Source organism: Myodes glareolus, chromosome 3 (genome assembly GCF_982192425.1).
Source record: "Myodes glareolus chromosome 3, mMyoGla1.1, whole genome shotgun sequence".
NCBI lineage: Eukaryota > Metazoa > Chordata > Mammalia > Rodentia > Cricetidae > Myodes > Myodes glareolus.
In genome coordinates this window covers 48,883,084-48,907,305 of record NC_142028.1, presented here as the reverse complement: position 1 = coordinate 48,907,305, position 24,222 = coordinate 48,883,084, and the positions used below count along the sequence as shown (strand labels likewise).

General features: G+C 37.2%; 1 protein-coding gene and 1 long non-coding RNA gene across 2 annotated transcripts in view; one reads left to right on the top strand and one right to left on the bottom strand.

Annotated features, from left to right (window-relative positions):
- Cntn3 (contactin 3) overlaps nt 1-24,222 on the bottom strand; it is a 372,688-nt gene that overhangs the window by 131,969 nt on the left and 216,497 nt on the right. The window lies entirely within an intron of this gene.
- On the top strand, nt 1,085-22,609 carry LOC146895224 (uncharacterized). Its single transcript, XR_015000961.2, has 3 exons — nt 1,085-1,131; nt 1,815-2,005; nt 22,496-22,609. It is a non-coding gene; the product is annotated as an uncharacterized LOC146895224 (long non-coding RNA).

The window sequence follows — 24,222 nt, the reverse complement described above, 5'->3', positions numbered from 1 at the left end:
TTGACAATCATTCCTGACAAATCATATTGTAAGGGGGTGAATAAAATAATGTTTGGGTTCACGATATATTCAGCCCTCTTTGCTTTATGGGTTCATAGGGCATCCCACACAATTGCCTATAGGCACATGGACAAGAGAAAAATAGACTGACCTTTTATAGCCTCAACAAAGAAATCACTGGTAGTCAGCACAGCAGGAAGGCCTGGATAAAATCAGAAGACTTGGGTTTGATGTAAATTTGAGATAGCTAGTCCACTAAATTTTCCTCTTTCCATCTTTTATGTTAGTTACCACATTTTAAGTTAATTATTGATGCTCATCCCTGCTGCTCTCTGTATCAGAGATCAATATATCTGCTCCTGGCATTTGTCCTTCATGACTGAGGAATTTTTTACTTTCGATTCACACTGTCAACAGCTCACATGGACTTTGAGTCCAAATTACTGAGGGGAGAAATTGAAGAGAATACTAAAGTAAAATTTAATTATTAGAAATCACTGACCTTTATCTCTCAGATCCTACATGGTTTAGTAGGCATTTATGGGCAAACTTCATGAAATAAAATCAGCTTTGGTACTTGCAGAAAAAAAAGGAACTAAAATGATATTGCCACAAAATTAACAAGTTAGACTAATTGTGGAAGGTGTTTTGGTACACAGATAAAATTAGTGTTTTGGTACCAGGGGAGAAAAGACACACGTCTACTTGCTCATGAAGATGAGTCTCTCTCTCTCTCTCTCTCTCTCTCTCTCTCTCTCTCTCTCTCTCTCTCTCTTTTTCTCTCTCTGTATGCATGTTTGATGGTGATGGTGCATGTGGAGGCCAGATGTCAGTTGCTGCTGTCATTCCTCAGGATACCTTATACCTTGTGTTTTATATGCTATCATTTGCAAGGAGTCAAATACAGAGAGATTACTTAAAAGTAGTACTAGAAACTATGACTAGAAATACTAATAGCTGTCGTAGTTCCCATAAGTAGTATTTCAAGATAATCAACTTTTTACAGATACAGTATTAATAGCACTTGTATGTCCATTCGTCCATTCATCATCCCATAATGCAAGAAGCACTGTCTCCATTCCACAGGTCACAGCACTGAGCTCCATAAAGGCTAAGCGAGATCTTACACAGGTAAGTGAAGAAAGCCCACTCTGAGCCCAGCCTTAAGCCAAACTCCCAGCTCTTAAAGTCTGAGTGAGTGCTCTGCTCATTCACTAACACCTGCACTATTCCCTTCTCCCTTGTCTGCAAGGCAAATACAAAATAGATAATCAGAGACCACAAATTCCTTATTCTGTCTGAGGGAAATAATGAGCTCCTGAAAGACACAATTAAGATTCTTGAGAAGCACATCGATAATTTGTAGGAGTTAAGACTAAGCCGTTAGCTTTCTTTACATACCATCCTTTATACAGACCCCATATTCACATGCCCCTCTAACCTCTCACTGTTGTAAATGGTATGGAGAACTATATTAAATGAGCTTCAAAACGTACTCTGAGAAGAATTAAGAAAGAACCCACCATTTGTTACCCAAGTTATCTCCCTAAAGGGCCTGACTCTGAGCAGACTCCCAGCTCTAATAGATCAACAACTTCAAAACCCAGAGTTTTGCATAGGATGTGATGAAGGCACAAAACATAGGCTTTTGGTATAAGGTTTGCGTATAAATAAATAGAGGAAACGTTAAACAATTCTAGCAGCATGTGGCTCTATAATTTGCTGAAAGCCTTATTTTTTACATAAAAAAGTAATCCATGATAAAATTTGGCCTCTGATTCCACTGTACTCTATGTCACTTCTCCTATGTCTAGGCCTCAGAAATCATTGAACTATTTTGGAAAAGAAAAAAAAAACAAGAAATAGAGATAACCAATTTGGAATGAGCACAACACAGTTTGAAAGATGGATATTGGATAGTATGCTGGTGTCAAACACAAGAAGTGCTCCTTCTCCAGAGGAATGTATATTGGCCTCATCTCAGCAGCCCCGCACAGTCTGACAGGTAAATCAGGCCAACCTTACCACCTTTCCGTGCTGATGGTATCCACTCACTCATATGCTCATCATGTATCTATATAACACCTAGCAGATGTTTTTTCAATGATCACTGCAAATGGATCAATGTAATGATAATAAGTATAGCAATTAAATAATAATAAATATCACATTCAATAGTGTTCAAACAGATGGGCTAATGTAACTGAGCAATCAGGATCATGATGCACAGTTTAATTCGAGTGGAAAGACCAAACTAAAAGACAACAGATACCCTGAAACTACTTTCTTTCCCATTTATTAGTTTCTGTGACATTCTTCTATTTATCAAATTGTAATAAGATCCTATTTCTAGCCATGAATATTGGAGATGTGTCTTACCAGAAGAATTAAACATATGATAATTTATAATAGGAATGAAAGAGTTTTAATAACTTTGGTTTTGCCAGCTCATGTAAAGATTCATGATCAACTAGTGATGTACACTGAAAGCAGAAGGCTTGATTGACAGAAATAGGCTCCTCCCAAGTAGCCACTCCTTTGTCTAACTGCATGTTTAATCCTGAAAAATGTTCTCAGTATACAAACAACACGGGCATTATGTTAGTGTTTGTGATGTTCAGGGACAGTTGTAATCTGATCTGAATCATCCACTGTTTGACTTAGAGAAAGTTCCAATCTATGAGCTTGAGACTCAACTGCAAACTGAGAAAAAAATATTTCATACTGTCCTTTCCTGTTAATGTGACAAAAATACTATGACATCAGCAGCTTAAGGGTAGAAGGTTTTATTAAAGCTCATACTTTGATGTATATAGTCCATCATGACTGGGAGGTCACGGCAGCAGGTGTTTGGGTTAGCTAGCAGAGAACAACGAATGTGTGCTTCTCCTTGTTTCCCTTTCTCTTTTATAGACGTCTGCCTCCCAGACAGGGAAGGGTGTTACCCATAGCATGCAGGTCTCCCCAACTAAATAATGGCAATCAAGATCATCCCACACAGACATTCCCAGAGGACCAGCTTGCAAGTGATCCTCAGCCCAGTAAAACCGATGATTAACAGTCACCATCACAATGCTGATGATGTAATAAATAAATAATAAATAAATATTTAGTGTCTATAGAGTACATCCGTGTTCAGAATGGTAGAGCTGTAGACTTGTGGCACATTTTAAACTCTCAATGAATTAGTTATGAGATTTATAATTATTACCTACATTCACATACATATTTTAAATAAGATATTGCAATTGCTGTATTCTTTATCATATGAATGTGAAGAAAGAACCTCCAATAAAAGAGAGTACCAGAAATGGATAAAAAGTAAGATCACAGGATAGAGCAGAGGGGAAGTAGAAGGATGGAGAGTGGAGATAAAAACAAGCAAATGAGAGAGCGTGTAATCTAGGCTCCTGAACACTATGAATTTAATTGGGAGAAAAGGGGACCACTCCTTTAATGGAGCAGGGCAAGTTTAGGCAAAGGCAGATCAACAGTGAGAGAAACTGGAGGTGGCAAGGCCATGACACAGGGTGAATCTCTTCAGATCTACTTCTCTTGCATTTCATTCCCCCTTAATTTTCTTTCATCCAATCAAAAACACCTCAGTAGTCAGTAAGCCTTCTTCCATAATGTCCTAAAAGAAACACATTAAAAGAAAAGCTCAGTTACGAAAAGGCAAAAGATTAACTGTGAGGTAGAGAGAATACTATGCTACAGATCAAGATGGAACTAAAGCTGACTGTGCACCAGCATGTAGAATACGAAGAAAAAGGAATCCCTCCACTTTAGCAGCTTATAGTCTAGTAGTCAGAGATAGCCCATTAGTTGGCAAGCACATAAATATGTATTAAAGATGTATCAAATTAATGAAATTATGAAGATAATTTTGAAAGATTAATGAGGCTGGAATGGATTTGTTCAGGTTCGATAGGGAGAGGCTGCAGTTTGTGACATTTTTAAAAGAGCCTTGTGAGAAAAGAGTGAGCCCTATTTATTAGATCTTTGAGAACTCCGTTCGATGTGTTTTGATTATATTTGCAACTTCCTCCTTTTCCTCAAAGATCAAACATCCTTCCCTGCATGCACAAGTTTGTGACTTCTTTTTTTTTTTTTTTTTTAAAAAAGTACAATTTGTGATGCCCATATACTCTTAGATGCATAGGCTTCCAGTGGAGGGTGATATATCTATCATGGACCACTGTCTGTCTTTCTCCCAGTAGCTATCAATTGTGGGGCTCTGTGTTAATAACCATCTACTGAAGCAATCGAGTTAACGGATGAGAACTGAATGATTCACTAATGTATTATTATAAATAATATGAAATAAGAAGTGAGTCCAATACTACAGCATTTAGCAAAAAACAGCAGGAGGGCCCATGAACTGCTGAGTCACATTGTTCTTTGCCCTGATAATGGTGCCAGGAATGGGTTTTATCTTGTGAGGAAGGCATTAATCCAATGAGAAGGTGGCTGATTACTCTCATGACATCTATGTCACTACTGTACCTATGTCACTACTGTACCAGTGGGACTGTCTTACCTGGCTGGTCATTATTGTTTTCTCACAGGTGGTAAGACGGGGGATTGCTTTTCTCCTCAGATAGTTTGAATAGAACCTTTCAGCACCATGAAAGCTGTCTAGGAACGAGGAAGCTTCCCTTTGAGCATCAGCTTGATCTCTCCATGTTCTACTAAGGTAGATGAGGGCTCGGCAACAGGATTTTATCAGAAAGTGGTGGAGGGAAACCGAGGAGACTGTCAATAGCCTGTAATGCTTGGAAGTTTCTGGTAACTCACTGCCAACAATTCTAAAAGGAGCAAGCCATTCCTGGCACTGGACCTTATTTGAGAGCCTGTGGCATCTATTATGGACTTATTGCCCTACTACCAAGTAGCTTCACTTAAACCCTTATAGCACATGTGCATGGATACGTGCTGGAATCCTCTGCAGTGGCCGGTTTCTACTTCACTGTTTTCACTCTGGTGTTGTTTTTGGTATTACCAGACCTTGGTGCTTTGCTTAAATTTTTTTTCATATTAAAAACATCTTCTTGTAGTCTATTTTGATCATATTCCTTCCCTTTCCCTTACTCTTTCTAAATCCTCCTTCCCACCTTTATACCGACATAACTTCATCTTCTCTCTGTCACACATATCCTCTCTTTCTCAAAAAAATCAAAACAAAAGCAATCTCGCAAGCAAACAAACAAACAAAAAAACAAACGAATGAGACAAAGAAATACCCCCAAAGAAAAGCAAAACAAAGCAAAAACCACTCAAAAAAACTGGGAATCTATTTTGTCTTGAACAAGTTCTCCTGGGCTTATCCTGGAGTGTAGCTGATACACCCAGTGACACTCCATTATAGAAAACTGATGTTTCCTTTCCTGGCAGGAATCAATTGCAAATACCTTCCTGGTCAGAGGTGTGTGGTTGGAGGCCGCTAGTTCATTTCCCAACCACCCTGACTTGAAATAATCACAGAGAATCTATATTATTTTCAATACTGTTTGGCAAATCACTTAAATGTATTGCTTGCTAGCTTTTATATCTTAAATTAACCCATTATTATTTTATATTTTACTATGAGGCTTGTGGCCTACCAGCAAGGTTCAGGCTTGTGGCTAGCGTCTTTTTCCTCTGGAGGCTACATGGCGTCTCACCGACTCTGCCTACACTCTCCTCCTCTATCTGCTTGGAATTTCTGCCTTGCCCTATTCTGCTAAGCCACTGGCAGATCTTTAGTCTTTATTTCTTCTAGTCCCCTTCCCTCCTATCCTCTACCCAATTTAAACCTTCTTCTTTATTGACTTTGACCTTTTATACTCCCAAGTTATATTTTTCCTCCCTTGAAAAACCATCCTTCCACCTGGCTCTTATTAATTTCTCGTCCTTTATAGGTATTCCATGCAAAACACACATAACTGAAGCCAAAGCCAACACCAACAAATAGGAGAAAACTTACTTGCATCATCTCATTCAAAATGACCACTCACAGCTCTATGAATTTACCTAAGGGTTTTGTAATTTCATTTTTGTTATCAACTCAGTAATCCTTCATTGTGTGAATGTGTCATGCTTTAATTCTTCATTCATCAGTTTCAGTTAATGGTCATCTATTTACCTTTCCTGGCTATTGTAGATAGACTAACAAAGAACATGGACAAGAAGGTATCACTATAGTAGCACACAGTTCTTCGAGTGAATGCCCAAGAGTGGTATAGCTGGATCTCATGGTAGATATATTTCTGGTTTCCTGAGAAACGTCTACAATGTTGTCCTGTCCTTGGTTGCTGTTCCAGTTTGGATTCCTATCAGCTGTGAATAAGTGTTCCACTTTCTACACCACAAACGGCATTTAAAAAAAAATCTTAGGAGTTTGGACTGGAGTAAGGACAAGAAAAGCCCACCAATAAAATGGAACATGTTTAAAACAGATTGTACCATTTCAATAGATATATAGAAGTACAACAGCGCCCTTCTCAAGGGACTAGCTGTGTATTCCTATGGTTTGCTTTTATGTAAGGACTTCTGCAGTACACATCTCTTACTATAGCATTATATTTTTAACATGTTTTGTATTAAGGTAAAGCTACATCATTGGTTTTTATTGGTTTCTAATTTCTTTAATCCATAATGTACATTTATCCCTTTTTAATTACAATGTACCTTGGGAATAGAATATAAATTACTTTTCATATTACAACTACCCAACTAATACCAAAGAGAACACCTTCAAAATCAGTCCATACTGGATTAATAAAAGCATTTTTGTCCTAATAAGGAGTAGCAGCAGAGAGACACTTTCTGACGATATTTTCATAATTTGACTAAGCAATTCCAAGACTTCATATTAGAATGCACACTATGACACACAACAAATGCTAGTATGCATGTTGTAGTTTAAATTCATATGCTGTGCCATCCCATAATTCCAAACATCAGTTCATTCATATAACTCTGAAGCTATCTGATTTCCTCTGATTCTTGCACTCGGTGTTCTTTCTCAGGTACATTTGTGAAATCCAGCGTTCTTCCTTTGCTGATAATTTAAAGCAGTGTGTTGAGAAGGAAAAAGTCACGGGAAATGGAAAAGTGACCCTTTCCTCTCATGGAGGAGAAAAATCATCGAGTTCCAATGAACCTGAGAACAAAGACTCTTAGTACACTGGGTTTGCCATGCAGGAAGAAAAGACAAAGGAGACAGCGTAGCAGGATATCAGTGGAAAGCGGGGATGAACGTAGTGTACAGAGGGCAGACAGGGTCAGAAAGTTCTGAGACCACAATTCTGTTAGATGGTATAGAGTTGGTATAGAGTTCTTTGTCTCATTTGCATAATTTATTAATGTTGAACCTGATTTTTATAATCAATTAAAGGAAAAAGTATTATTATAGCCACAAGGGTGTCTTGTATATTTCTAAGATGTTAACAGCAATGTAAAGTAAATCAACAATTATAATTCAATTGCCTCAATATTTGGATATCTTAAATAACAATATATGAAAAATTGTCACTATCAAAAATGTAAAATATTTGGTACTAGGTAAAGGAGATAATGTGTAGCAGATTTATACAGGTGAGAATACTTGAAAATGACTTATTTCTTATAGGAAATTCAAAGAATAATAACAATTATAAACTTAGCTAATTAGACTCTTTTCAAAAGAGTCTGCAGAGATGCTCTTTTCAAAATAATATAAAAATGAGTCTGTATAACATAATAAGATTTTGATATTATATTTATGAAAAAATTCTCAATTAGTACATAAGAAACTGAGAGTAGTAAATCAAATTGCTATAAAAATGTCTGCATTTGATCACTGGAAATATTATATAGTAAGTCTCTTAAATTAAGTGCTTGCCAAACAGTACTTAAGCACACATCATGGAAAATACATCTAATAAAGCATAATATTATAAAGCTATCGAAATACAGATACAGAAGTTTTAATATTTTCATCAAATGTAGACAAAACTGGCAAAAAACGTCATTCAAGTGATATGAATGCTGTACATTTTATCGGTAAATATGACAGTCTTAAAGGAACAGTCTTGTTTCTTTAATTAACTGGAAAATAGGCATGATGATGATTGATGATGATGATGGTGATGATGATGATGATGATGATGATGATGAGAGTCATCTAAATTTTTGATGCAAGGAACAGGGTATAACTATCCTCATCTTTAAATACATACATAAGAAAAAATGACATGTTATAGGAATTTGAATCAGCCTGTAAATTCATTTGACTTAAGATTGTATAGAATGAGGAAACTTGGACAAAGACTTCTTTCTTAGTCTTCATGATAAACTGTCGAAACAAATACCACAACAAGAAGACCAACCACTGGGTTCCTTCAACTCTTTGTGCTTTTTTTTTTTAATTAAAGAAGATAAGATTTTCATCAGTCTTTGGTACTCTGCTGTGCTGATAAATAATGTGATGTGCACAGAAGTGCTTTGAAGTCATGGAAGTCTGTATAAATATAGAACACTCATTCTTTCACTGAAATGTTTGTAAAATTTTAATATAAAAGGAAAATAAAATATATATGAATATTGTGATAAGATAAAATGCAAATAATTCAAACTGATCTGAGTTTTAAATTTTTTAATTAACTTAATGGCCTGAGAAGTCTTGATTACATATTTGCTTGTATATTCCCATGATACTTACTTTCTTCTCAGCAGGTCTTAATGACTTTTTTTTTATGTCTTTGAGTCAGTTCTAGAAGTATAGAATACACAAACGTCAACTTTACCTCTCTGTCTCCAGAGTGTGAGGAGACAGACAGATAAAGCTCAGGAATGAAAGAATTCACACAACAGAGTCACCCAATCCAATTAGCTACAGGCAATACACACTTTGCGGTGAATGTAATCAAAACTGGCTTAATTTAGGTAATGAACAATCATCAGGATGTCAAAGCATTCACAGCTGCTATACATTTAGGGAATGGAAAATCCTCAAGTCTTAACAGAACATCCAGGAGCTGGCATTTCCAGTGAATATATACTTATGATGGTCTTAACCCTTACTAAGGATTTTATAAGAGCTTTGAAAAAAGTACTTAGAGCTGGGCAGTCAGCACCGCCTTTAATCCCAGCATCTGGGAGGGAGAGGCAGGTGGATCTCTGTGACTCTGTGAATAAGTGACTTCCAGGACAGGCTCCATAGCTACACAGAGATACATGTCAAACTTAGATTGGTCATTTTAATTTTGGAAATTCCTTCTGTAGAAATGGCAGTATGTTCTATATTTTACATAGCTGTTATCTGAAGTAACTTTGAAAACAATTATAAAATTACTTAAATTTTAAATCAAAACAGAAACGGGAAGATGGTTCACCAATAAGGTACTACTTTCTGTCAAGCTTGATGACCTCTGTTCCATCTCTAAGACACATGAGGTGGAAGGAGACAGCTGAGTCTCCAAAATTATCATTCAACTTCCATATGTGTGTACAAACACTTGGACACAAACTCATTTTTCACCCCCACCACCCTAAATAAGCAAACGAAATAAACTGTTTTGAAACTATGTTTTCTCCGACTTTCTTGATTAATTTTTAAAACTGACTTAATGAGGTTGCTGAAATGTCTAATGTAAACTTTACTGTGTAGTTCAACTTTTAACACAATAAATTGCAGAGACGCAAAGTTCCACTGTATGAATTGCATAAAAGTTGTCAGCTGAGGTGAACAATGAGTATCTTACTTCACCTTTACTTCCCACTTGCTAACTTCTGTTATAACTTGTATAGCTCTGACACCTTTTAGCAAGGAGCTTACGAGTTCTTCCCGTGCTTCTTGTTCCCACTAAATGACAAGTAGCATGAAATCCATCATCATAGTTCACGAACTTTATTTTACCCTTGATGCTTAGCACAAAGCTTCCAGAAATGATGAATAAAATAAACTATTTACATAAAAGGAATTGAAATTGAAATGGTATGGCTGACTGTATTATACAAATAAATGGCTAGCCAGTATTGTATGGAGAATTATAACTGCATCTAAAAATCATCAAAAATAAAATTCTGAATGATGTTTCTAATTAAAATTTGTCAGTAAACTTTGCACAGGGAAGATTTTCCAGATCATCATAAGGTTCTTTCTTCTTCTTCAAAGATCCCATTACTTTTGCTTTTAACTCTTCTTTGTTTATCTTCAAACACAGGAGGTGTCCCTCACCATCTCCATTTAACAGATGGGAACACTGAAGTTTAGACCTGCTGTTAAATTGCTTTCTCAAGGAAGAACAATCTCCCAGTCGGGGTCACAGCGAAGTCTGGCATCTCCCATTACTCTTTCAATTATAATCTGCTTCCTAGTCATTAACACGTTTGCTTGAGCCTGCAAAATAAGCATCCTTTGTAGGCTTTGGAGTAGGAAATTTCCATTTGAGAAAGACTTATTTCAGAAAGTTTTATGTGGACTTGTAATTGCAAGCCATTATGAAAATCATTGCACCATTTCAGGCTTAAAAGAGTAATTGTGATCAACAATTTACCGCAACTATGGCAACAAGATATTTCTAGCTGTTTACTTTTTAAGGAATTAGAGGGCTATTTATGGATTAAGACTGCTATAGTTTTTATACCAGGTGACCTTTACAAGGACAGAATGGAAGCTTTTTATTTTTTTATTTATTTTTTTTTCTTTTAGTAATTTTATTAAATTATAAAAGTTTCCATTTACGCCCCTCCTCCCAACGCCCTCCCACTCCCCCCCTCCCTCTCCTCCTCCCTCTTTGTCCCCAAGGGAAGTCAGGGTCTCCTGCCCTGTGGGAAGTCCAAGTTCCTCCCCCCTCACTCCAGGTCCAGGAAGGTGAGCATCCAAACAGACTGGATCCCAAAAATCCAGTATATGCAGAGGAAACCAGTCCCAGTGTCACACCGAACTGAGCCCCCCAAGTTCCAAACGAGGAGCAAAAGGAGGAAGAAAATGACGAAGGACTGCGAGGGATACTATCACCCACTGATACAAGGGGTCGGATCTAATGAGAGTTTACCAAGGCCAGATGGACCGTGACTGAAAGAGCATGTGATCCAACCAGATTCTCTGAATGTGGTTGGATTTTCTGAATGTGGCTGGCCTGCAGTCTTTCCGGGAAGCTTTTTAAATCAGTTCTGGCAATAACCTTGTAACACACAGGTATATGTGAACATTTCAACTGTACAGCAGTAAAGAACACACTTTGAGCATTAATTGTATACGAAAGAACTATTTTAGCAAAGTACCTGTGCTTGCTTACCCTGTGGAAGAGTGTTTACTGGGCAATGGTTAATCTTCTGCCATCTTAACTAGATTTAGAGTTATTTAGGAAACAAACTCTGTTGATCTCTCTAGGATTTGAACAAAATAAGACAACCTATTCTGAATGTGGGCAGCAGTATTTCAGTTGTGGGGATACCAGACCTAATGAAATGGAACACAGGAGAAAGCAAGCAGAATGTCAGCTCCCACATCTGCTTCTTGGCTATTGATGCCTTGGTGGCTAGGTATTTCAGGTTCCTGGGGTATATCGTCCCATCTTGAGGGACTGCATCTCAAAAGCAAGTTCAAGCAAATACTTCCTTTCTAAGGTATTCCTGGTCATTTTATTTTTCAGCATGATAAAAGTAGCACCACATGAAATGAGACAAAAAGAAGGAATTCTTTAATCTTGGAATACCACTTAATCACATCCTCTTGATATTCATCACTGTGCTGAAGGTGCTAACATTGTGTTAAGAAGAAAGATATATATGTGACCTCATGGCAGAAATACTTCTTAATGAAGTATGGTTGATTGTCCATTCTGACAAAAATTCAGTAATTAATGAAAGTGTGCAAAAAGGGTTGGGAAAATAGAACAGCTGGTAAAATGCTTACCGTGCATTTTACCTATGTAAAGAAAGAATTGGGCATAGTGGAATACTCATGCAGCTCTAGCCCTGGGACAAGGAAGACATGTGGATGGGTCCGTGGGACTTGCTAGCTAGCCACCATAGCCTAATCAAGATGTTCCAAGACAGTGAGATATCCTGTCTTAAAAATAACATAAAAGATCCAAGAAGAATAAATGATATTGACCTCTGACCTCCACACACTGCACTTGCACATACATGTACATCTCCCCTGTGTACTCACACAGGCATGTACTCACTACATAGGCACACACACAAATACACAGGGAGACAGACAACACTCACATTCACACATATGGCATGGGTTGGAGGGAGTAAGGAAAGAAGGATATTCAAGGGTATGCTAATGTAATATTAATTATTTTTTTATTTATTCTTTATTCTAAATCACTTACAAGGTAAGTTTTTTTTTTAACCTCAACAAGTCACACTAATTTTTTTTTCCATCTGCTTTTACTAAAAGAAAAATTCATTTCACTAGACCACTGTGCAGGACACAAGGGGAGACAGCGAAAGCATCTTCCTCTAGTTAACTTTGAACAGTCTTTGCTCATATGCTCATTCAGTCTTTCCTTTCTCCCTCCACTTCTTCAGAACGGTCCTAAATGAGCCACTCTAAGATATCAGTGAAGCACTAAAATAAGACACATTCTAAAATATATGAGACCCTTGTTTCTCTTAGTAAACACAATCTGAGGAACGTAGTTTAACGTCCACAGTGTTGGCTTTAAGCATCCAGATGTATACCCATTGGTGAGATCAGCAGGAGTGAAGAGATCTCAGTGGTGACAAGCACAGCACTGAGTGCTCCCCATCCTCATCCTTCCCTCCTCCTCTCATCCCTTATCTCTCTGCTATCCAGTGATTCATTTTTTCCCCAGAACAATCATTCTTCTAACAGTTTCCATCTTTCCGTAGCAATCAAACTTTTCTATCTGTGCACATTTTGCTCCAGTTTTAAATAAGTAGCTTTGGTGGGGAAACACTGAAGCAGGAAGCCAATTTCCTCCTTAGAATCTCCTCTGGAAAGGAGTTCAGATCTTTTATATAGGGCACACTCCCTCAAACTGGGATCTATTAAGTACTGGGGGTCACAATCTGTTTTGGAGCAGCTAATCTACTACATGGATACTTTAATTTGTAAAAACAGAAAAAAAAGAGTAATAGCTGCATCAATCTGCAAAGAAAGACAGGGACTTCAAGGAAATCCTCTGCTTATCATAGCTGCACTTTTGTATATCCCACATCCTCCTCAGTCTACGGTTTTCTCTTTCTCCATAGTTAAAGTTACAGAACCACAAAGGCAAGGGTACCAGCATAGGCCGTATAAAGGTGAAACTTCTGAAAATTGAATAGGAGGCTTTAACAATCACTTATTTTTTTTTCTAGAGATGGCTTTACCAAATCAAACTTTATCATCCTAGATTGCTACTTGGATATTATTAGCAGGCATTAAAGTTATATAGGATATACCCCTATTCACCCCATGTAAAACAAGGAACTTGAAAGTACATGGTTTGGTTATTAGTCAAAAGAAAAATGTCACCTCTTCTTGCTTGATGAGAAACATAACATTCTAAACCTTCTATAAGATTTTAAAATTACTGTAATCATACTCTCCTTTAACATAGCATTATATAGACTGGTCCGCTTATAAATATGAATATTGATGCATATTCCCATACATGTATGAATGTAACAATAATTAATGTAAAAACATGCTATTGATTTGAAAGGAAGCAAGGACAGCTATAGAGAAGGCTTTGGATGGAATGAGAGAAATGATGTAATTACATTAAATGTGTTAAAAAGAAAGTAAAATTTTAAAATTTAATCCAAAGAAGTCTTTACCCTGCACAGGAAAACCCCTCAGGAATCCATCTATTCAGAAACCTAGGAGTGGTATTGAGCCTCCTTACATACGGTGATAAAATGGACTCTCTAGTCACCATCTGCTCTAATCCCTTCAGAGTGGTGTCACTGGCCACTGTGGGCTCTTGCCCTTGGAATTGTTTTTGCTCCACAATAGTTTTAATCTCATTCCTTGAGAAGGTCCCACTTTCCTTGACAACAATCTTTTCTTATCTTTTATACTTTACTGTTCTATCTCTTTAAATTCTTTGGATGAGGAACTCAGGAACTGAGCCATCGAGGTAAGATGAGAAAGAGGGAGAGATCCTGGAAAGATGGTGATTTGTGTGCATTGTTACCAACTGTTGTGTTTACTTTTGGAAGTAACAGATCACTCCTATTAAAAAGAGGTCAACTCAGGATGCACCACATACATTTTAATGCTGCAATAGCAAAAGCCCAAATAGTGTAAATTACCAACAGTAGGAAAAGGAGAAATTGAAGACTATTGTCACAAACATAAAGGACATTTGTTACAACTACAAGGGTAGTGAGATTGAGAACCAGCACTCTAGGCTAAAGCAGTCATATGCAAGCAAGGGAAGAAAGCAAACTGTGGGCACAGTGGCCTAGATCAGTGGCTGCTGAGATGACCATAACTCTAAACAACCGAGGACTTCTGTTGGGGCTCAGCACCTTCTCTGTAATGTAACATGAGGGGCCTGCTTGTTTGTGTTTTTCTAATCTGCCCGGTTCCCATAGCTGTTTAGCCCCCAAAGAAAATCACACAAAGGACCCTGTAAGTTATAAAGCTGATTGGCACATTAGGTCAGGCTACTTATGAGTTCTTATGAATTACCTTAACCATTATTCTGATCTATGTTAGCCATGTGGCTCAGTACCTTTTCTAGCATGGCAGCTCACATGTTGCTTCTTCAGTGCTCTGGGTTGGAATGGGAAGAATCAACTTCCTCCTTCCCAGAATTCTCCTGCTCTCCTTGCATCATTTCCACTTCCTGTCTGGTTTTCCTGCCTATACCTCCTGCCTGGCCAATCAACATTTATTTAAAACATGTTTGACAGAATACAGACAATTCTCCCGCACCATTTCCCCCTCTTTTTTTTTTCTTAAAAAAAAAGGAAAATATCCATAGTCCATTTTTGGGGAATGTGGGCATAGTATTCCAGGACACTTCCAGCTGGTAGTGGGTGTTGATAATCTTATGGGGATCTAAAAAAGATTTAGAGTTATGATCAAGTCCTGACTGAAGTATTCTGTGAGTCTTGATCATCTCAGGCAGCAGTCTTGGACCTGTTCTGGATGAAGAACTCAGAAATCTGGGCCATCTATTCCTGCTGGAGATTTCTCAGGTGGTCTCCCTTGGTCAAATTGGATTTTTCTTAACTCAGAATAAATCCGGAGCCTCTCATTTTTTGTGGAAAGAAAAGCAAAATCTCTTCTCCAAAGTAACATACCTTTTGACTTCAATTTTGAAGCCAAAGTATTTTCAAAATACCTATCTTGGATTAATTCTTCAGCATTTATAAGCAAATATCTTTTAGCAGCTGTTGCTCCTTCCTCAGCATTTAAACAATTCAAAGAGAGCATAATAGTATACAGTATCAAGATTCTCTGTGTATTTTCCATCTTTACATGGCTTTATTTTAACCTCTATTTCTTTTATTTTTACTTTTAACGTTTGACTTTTTGAGACAGGTTCTCTGTATATCTTTGTCCTGGAACTCCCTCTGTAGACCAGGCTATCCTTGAACTCCCAGAGATCCATCTGTCTCTGCCTCCCCAGTGCTGGGATTAAAGGTGTCTGCAACCACATCTTGAATTTACAGAGGTCTGTCTGCCTCTGCCTCCCAAGTCTTGGTATTAAAGGTGTGTACCACCACACCCAACTACTCTCTTTCTTTCTTTTTTTTTATTTCTAAGAACATTAAACCATTTAGAGGTTTTTTTTTTCTTTGAATCTCTCTTTACTGTATATTTCTCTCTTTCTGACCATGTGGTCTTTAATTTGCTAAGGAATATGGAGAAAACAACACTCAAAAGCTCTTAAGGCTTTTCAAGGTCCTCGCCAGGAAGCAAGCTGCAACAGTGTGTCCATCCATAGTCCCGACTGCCTGCTTGAAAGAGTCAGAGTTTCCCCTGGCAGGACGGCCCTGAAAGCTGGCATTTTAAAACAGCTTACCTTTTTTTCTGCTATGGCTGAAAAGTGAAATGCTTACTCTAGTCTTTCCCAAGCTTTCTCAGGCTTTATGGATGTAGTTATCCACGTGGGTGCCATTCTGCAACATGAGGGCCAGCTTGTTTGTGTTTTCTGTCCTGCCCAGTTCTCCACAGCCAACTTGTTCCAAAGAAAATAATACAGAGGACTCCATAAGTTATAAAGCTGATTGGCCTATTAGGTCAGGTTACTTATTAGCTAATTCTCACATCTTGATCAACCCATTTTTCTGATCTATGTTATTCATGTGGCTCAGTACCTTTTTCAGTGTGGCAGGTCACATCCTGCTGCTTCGGAGATCTGGGCAGGAGTGGGAGGAATCAGCTTCCTCCTTCCCAGAATTCTCCTGCTCTCCTTGCATCATTTCCACTTCCTGTCTGTTTTTTCCGTCCATACCTCCTGCCTGGCCAATCAGCGTTTATTTAAAACATGATTGACAGAATACAAACAATTCTCCCGCAGTAATGTACCTACAATTTTAGGGACATTTTGCACAATGTGATATATGTAAACTGAAAGGACCTTTTCTTTCCAGGAAAAGGGATGGACAATCAATGCCTAAGCAAGAAAGGTACACCTATACCCCTGACTGAACTCTTTGGAGGGCATCTGTACCTCTTTCCAGTAAGGAACTTGTATTTTTCTCATTTCAAAATACATCCATATTTGATTTCAATCCTATATGAGACACCTGGTGAACCCAACTGATGACAATCCTATTATAAATGAAGTACATGTCCTGAGATAGTCTTTTAAAAAGCTTTAAAAAATAAAAGAGCTTAAAATATGGTTTTTATAGTATCTTCTTGGAACTCATAAACATTGTTGAAGGAGTTAGTAAAAAGCAGAATTCCAAAACTTTGTCAATATATAAGGAAACCTGACTTCCCTTTCAGTGTACCTGAAGTCACCAGTTAGAAGCAATGTGCAAACGGCTTCATAGGCACTGTATTTTAAGAGAGATAAAATTTATACATAAACAGTGATTTGCTGGAGAATAAGTGAGCCACAATTGTGAAAGAAAAACTTAAATGTAGCAAATATATTACTTTTCGAAGTTAAAAATATTTACAATATTTTATTTAGCTGCATAATGAAATCTCCAAGAATAACAAGCATATCTTAAAGGCATCTCATATTTGAGTCAGTACATGTTCATATATCTCTAAAATAAGCTGAATCTGAACTCTTTCCCTAAAGAATTATAACAATCAATAGGCATGATATATAACTATTACAAGACTGTTGTTAGAGAAGAAAAATGACACAGAATAAAGAACCCAAAAATCTCAGTACTTGGTGAGCACACTTGTGATCTCTGGGTACAGGAGGTCTAAGTAGGAGGATAGAGGGGCCCATCTGTGCTATCCAGAAGGTCCTGTTTAGAAGCAGAGTTAAATTTGATCCACAGAGAAATGTATTTATTTGTCACTCTACATAAGTGATGGCTGTATATGAAGAAATGACATTTTGAAAAGCTGAAGTCAGAGCTGCTTAGCCAGTGAAGTCAGCACTGGAATAAATATGTACCTGGGAAAAATGCCAAGTCTATTCCTTTAAACTTAAATTTAATGTTGTATATGCAAACAACTTAAACAGTTAACACTTTCTGGATGTATAATAAAGAGAAAAGTGCTCTGTCAAGGCATTTATGTGTGTTACTGTCTGCATTGTACACAGAAATCTTACTAAGATTTCCTCCCTCCTTTCACACAGATGATCAACTGAAATTCAGAGAAGTTAGATGCTATTGTCTGGGTGAAGCAACTTGTGAGAGTGGACTCAGAATTAAAATTTAAATATATCGGTACCTAATATCAGGACATTTTAATTATGCCAAAACACCAAAAATATCAAAATTCAAAAGGAAAATGCATGATAAAATGCCACTTATATACTGAATTATAATATTGATGCATATTTTTATGTAGAGATAAGGCAACTACAAAACAACAGATAGAATGTGAATATCAATTCCAGAAACATAAGTATGTAAGAGTTTAATACTCCAGATGCAAAATGGACAAATGAAGAAAATATTGTATATTTAATTATAACAGCTGAAAGATTGGAAAGCATGTCAATATGAGAAGTAAACAATTTAATAGTGCAGAACATAAGGAATAATTGAAAGGGACTCTAATTATAATGAAAATTCCCTTTAGAAGACGTAAAATCTGAATAAATTTAGTTGTACTAAGTAGTGCTCAATTCCATGAAAAGGACAAAGTGTAAGGCCATATAAGTACAAAAGCATTTGTGTGAAACCCATTATTGTATATGCTTAATAGACATATACAAAATATAATATACATATTATTTTATATTCTATTGTATATGTCTATTAAGCATATACAATAATGTATATGTTCACATTATATATGTGAACTTAATATAAAAGAAAACAAATTTAAAAAGAAAATAAATAAGTCAAATAATGTATATTTTGACTTTGTGGTAATAATGAATAATTTTGTCTTTGTTATTTAAAAGATTATTTTATTTGTTTTATAATAACTATAAGTGCTTTAAACATCTAAAAGAACATCAATGCTTGTTTGTTTTTATATTTAAGGGTTAATAATAAAATAAAATATAATATAAAGATACAAACGTTCATACTTCAGAATTGGACCAAACAAACAGAAGAGCCCAGTAAGAGGGCCTAAAAATCAGAGACCCACTTGTTGACACACACAGGAATCCGATAACAATGCTGAACTGGAAGCCACAATATATACACAGAGAATTTGAAGCAGACTTGTGGAGTCCCTGTGTATGCTGACCTGTTTATTTTTAATATCTCCACGGGAAACATGAAGGTTCACTTTGAAGTCTTAATTTGTCATCTTTCTCATTTTAGTTGTACACTTTGGGGAAATCTTTTTATCCTGTGTGTAATTTGCCTTCGCTCCTAGTGGCATCTACCTTAACAAATCTGTAATGTCACCAAGAGGGAAAGAAGGTACACATGAACATATATGAACACTTGCGCAATGAACACAGCTAAAGAACAGCATCATCATCTAAAGAATAGCATCATCATCTCTCATTTCATACAATTATCTTATTTCTGCTAGAGTAATAAGCGATAATGAAAAGGTACTAGGAGAATTACAGCAGAGAACATACACTGCTAATTCTTTTAGGGACTGAATTGGCAAGTGCACTTTGTTACACTGTGTCTTGAAGATTAAATGAAAGAAGACATTCAGTCATTTCTTATATCAGCATCTAAAAATGATGAATTGGAATGCTTCATTCTTCCTCTGAGATGTGCAGTCTTCAACATCAGTATCAAAACAAGTATTTGTTCTATTTATCTATTTAATGCTGATGAAGAAATGATAGAGAACAGCAGAGAAGCTTTGAGGAGTGTGGGCATTTTGTCTCTAGGCACCAGGAGAATTACAACTGAGGGTCAGCAAAGGTCTGAGGAATCCATGAGTGTGCCCCATGTTCTTTGCACAAAACCTATAAACTTTGCTCACGAAAAAATACTTTCAAATAATACATTTAGAAAGTATAGATAAATATTTAAACCATAAACAGTATTGAATTCACCACGATAAGTTTTATTTTAATTTATGTCAATGACCTATTTACATTTGAGGGAGTCATTTCCTTCTCTAACAAGAAGGGCATCCCAGGGACCATATAACAGTGACTTCTTCAGTGAGTGTTGGTGACTGTGGCCAGTAAGGTGGATCTTTGATTAGATTTTCTTTACTCTGTTATTTTCCAGCTTAGGAAGGATTTTCTGGGTATTAACTGGCTTCCTGCAGTCTGGTTATAGTTCTGTCAGGTACAACCTTAAGCGGTAGGTCATCAGCAAGGCTTGAATATATTCTTCAGCTCCAGAGTGGACAGAGCAAACCTCAAGGTAACCTGACTTGAAGCAAATTACTATCCTACTTCTCGTGCAACTTTATGTTATACTAATCCCTGGACTTAAGACAGAAAGAATTCTGATGTGCTTTTAAAAGTCTGATGTAACTGTGTTTGAGAAATGGACAACAGAATTCTCTAGAACACGAGGTCATAAGCCTTTAAAATAAAAGATGTGTCCAGAGTAAGTTTTATCCTTGCAATTCCTTCCTGTTACAGCAGCTGTGGTTGATTGTTTAACAACACCAAAGGAATAAGACACAACAGAGAATGCAAAGGAGACAGTTTACTTCAAATTCTTGCAAATGGAGGGAGATCGTTAGATGTCCCTGTTTCTGAAGAAGTCGTGATTGAGATCTGAAAATGTGTTTTTTTTTTTAAGTTGTATATGTGTATGGGCACGTGTCAGTCTTGGGAGTGGTCTGTGTGTGTGTGTCTTTCTACAAAGGATTCATTTCTAAACACGCTAAGTTGTGGAATCATTGTCAACTATAAACTTATTTCACTCAGTCTCTCAATGCACAGCAGAGTCTTCTGTACTGAGCTTTTGAAACTAGATTAGCATATTCTAGAACATGCTCTAAAGTTTGTCGATGAAAAAGACTCTGTAAAAGACACCTCTTAATTCATTAAGGCAATTTTTCTGCAGTGTGTGTGTGTATGTCTGAAAGTTCTTATTCCAAAATATATTCCTATAGCTCATCCCTCATATTGTGTATGAATCCAGTCTCACCACTATCCTGGAGAGACAATTTGAAGGTTGTTTCCCTAACCTCTTCTTTCATTTATTTAAATAAATAATATTTTTCTTTTATTTTACAAACCAACCAGTTTCCCCTTCCTACTCTCCTCCTGTCCCCTCCACTTTCCCATCTACTTCCCATCTCATCCACTCCTAGTCCATCTCCATTCAGAAAGGGACAAGCCTTCCACAGACTTGCACAAAGCATTGCACATCAAGTTGAAGCAGGACCAAGCTCCTACCCTTATGTTGAGGCAGAGCCAGAGCAAGGTAATCCAGAATGGGGAACAGTCTACTAAAAGTCAGTTAAGCACCAAGGAGACGTCCTGCTCTTACTGTTAGAAGCCTTACTAAGAGACCAAGCACATGCAGAAGACAAAGGTTAGTCCCATGCAAGCTCCCTGACTGTTGGTCCAGCAATGTACAAAGGCTCCTAGAAACTCAGGTCAGCCATCTATGTGGGTTTCCCCATTATGACTCCCCTGGCTGACACAATCCCTCCTCCCTTTCTTCTGCAAGGCTCTTGGAGCTCAGCGCAGTGTTTGTCTGTGAATCTCTGCCTCTGCTTACTCTGTTACTGGACAGAGTATCTCTGATGACAATTGTGGAAGTCACCAATCTGCTTACAGTTTCCTCTAAGACGAGCGTTCTTCTAGGAGAATATAACTGCCCATACAATTCTCAATTCCAGTAGACTTCTCAAATTTAAATTGTTGAAAGTTCTGTAGTTTGGGCTCTCTAGACATCTGTCAGTAAAGTACTGGTCATGCAAGCATGAGAACCTAAACTTGGTTCCTGGAGAGAACCCTAGAATCCATATAATAGTTAGGTGTGGTAGAATGCAATTATAATCTCAGTGCTATGGAATCAGAGGAAGAATCTGTCATAGAAGTTTTGACAGGGCTTCTTTTGATGATGGGTACACCTACTGAAACTGTCTACCTAACTCCAGCCAGAGTGGGAAGGAACAAGCATAGGTCCAAACTGATCCCTCTGAATATGGTTGGCAGTTGCATGACTGGGCAGACTGGGGGGCCACTAGCAGTGGCACCAGAATTTATCCTTACTTATTGTACTGGATTTTTGGGGACCTATTCTCTTTGGACCAATTACTGATGTGGGATTTTGCTCTGTAGAGGAAATGCTTTGGGCCTATAGCAAAGCTATAGGAGAACAGAGCTAGGTGGTGAAATCTAAGCTGAATGCTGGGAGAAAGGACATGGATTCAGGAGAAGCCATATTGTCACTGCTGGAGACAAAGGTGTTGGAACCTTGCTCGTAGACCTCGTGATGATACACAGATTAATGGAGATGGGTTAAATTAAGATATGAGTTAGCAAATAAAAAGCTAGAGCTAATGGGTCAAGCAGTGATTTAATTAACACAGTATCTGTGTGGTTATTTCAGTTCTGGGTGGCCGGGACAAGCAAGCAGCCCCCTCCCACAATGTACTTAGATTGATTCTAACTTTTCATCTCTTCATAACACAATATTTCCAACTGAGATTTCCAAATGATTGTTTCAGGATTGCTTTATTTAGCTGAAGAGAGAATTTCTTGTTTGTGTTCAAGTTTTCATGATTAAACTTGGTTGTTCACTTAGTTTTTAGTTTCACCAACTATATTTTGCTTTCTTAAAAATTGATTGTTATGTATTTATCTATCTATTTGTTTGTTTGTTTATTGTTATACTGAGGATTCAATCCAAGGCAGAGTCTTACAAGTGGAAGACATACTTTACCCCGGATCTATATCCCAGGAACTCTTTCCAGCCAATATAATTTGTGATCATGGTATCCTGGTCATAGAACACTACTATTTCTTCCTATTTAATGAGCATTCTTTTTGATACTTCACAGCTTATACTATATATCTCCACAAGTCCACCAAGAATCAAAAGCCATCTACAGATTCTGAAATTACATCACATTACATGATGTAGTGCAAGATCATGCCTTTTAGAGGTAAGGAATTTTGCTCCTATACTCCACTTTCAAAAGATTCAGAATACTTTATTTTCACCCTTCCATGGATGTCAAAATCCTCCTTAGTTTAGTATCAACAACAATCCATAAATTCTTAATAGTTATAACACAGAACAAAATCTTCTCACTGGGTGGGTCAGACTTCTTCAAACTCTACCTGTTCCTAACTTACAGAAAGAAACCTGACACTCAAAGTCTGCCATAGAAACCAAAAATAACTTGCACGGCTACTACGACAGGGTTAAGAAAACTCACAAACTCTGTTACAGCCTTGGGGAAAAGGTTTCACATGCACATCTGTAAAAGGATGGCAGTTTTAAAACTGTGCTAAGAATTACCATTTCGTGTTTATGCCAGATGTCAGGTACCCTGCTTTTCTCTGAGCTGTCAAAAAGCAGAATACTAAGAGAAAAGGTCAGAACATCCTGAGGGATGTCAGTAGTGCTTAAAGATTGTAATGATGGAGGAAGTTGCTTTAAGTCTACATCTATCACCACTTCACATGTCAATTCACATCAAGTGGAAACAGAACGGGCTTTCATAATAGCTTTGTGGATTGCAGTCTGCTTTGGCACTAGAGTTGAAAACACACCATGGTTACTGAATGCCTGCCAGAGTGGGCCCCCTTTTCTGAAGATCAATGATTATGGATGATTGATGGACTGCGTTCTCTACCAGCAAACACCAGCCTGTTGTTATTACTAGAACAGATGTAAATGTGATCCGCACATAATTAATTGAATCTACAAAATGCCAGAAGTATATTAACTAGTCAAAACAACCTTTTAATTTCCCTCCTCCCAGATTTCATAATGATGTAATGAAGCAGCTACCCCCAATATAATAAGACATCTATACTTAAGCTCATTCTGAACTAATTCAGGCAAACACATAAACTTATTCTCAGATGAACAGAAAAGAGCCTTCTTACCTCCTCTCTCCCTCTGTCTCCTTTATTCCCTCCCCACATCCTTTTTATTCTTCCTTCATGCTTCAGTTTTCACTTATAGTGCTTCAGTACAGAATTATATCTTTAAATAAAACTTGTATGGAATATGATATTTAAAATATTTGAAGAAAAAGTTAGAAAAATTATAGTATTTACCAAAGTTGTATCATTAGTGGCATAAAGGTAGGGAACTCTTCATAGCGTATTTTGAAAGTGAATGCTATAGTCTATCTTCCAGCAAGGTAGTCACATCCTCTCTGCAGATTTCTAAGCTCCTCTGTCCTGCAAAACTCTGTGAACAAAGGCTGTCTTCTCTTTGGAGAATGACTACATCTATATTTCTTCTTCAGATATAGAAAGTCAACCTTGTTCAAAAAAAAAAAAGCTCTGAGAAATAAACAGTTTTCTCTAGCATTTTTAGAAGAGATGACAAAAAGTATTTATACTTTTCTATTAAATCTCTCACTATTAACAAGAACAATTTAAAAAAATTGTTGGTGACAAGGACCCAAACAGTGTCTTTGAATAGCATAGACTGATGAGACTGTAAAGGCATCAAAGAAAATAGAGTCTGCAGAGCACAGAACTTGCACCTTTACTGTTCCTACTTAATACACCAATCCACTCGCAAGAATCCTGGTGTGGAGGATGT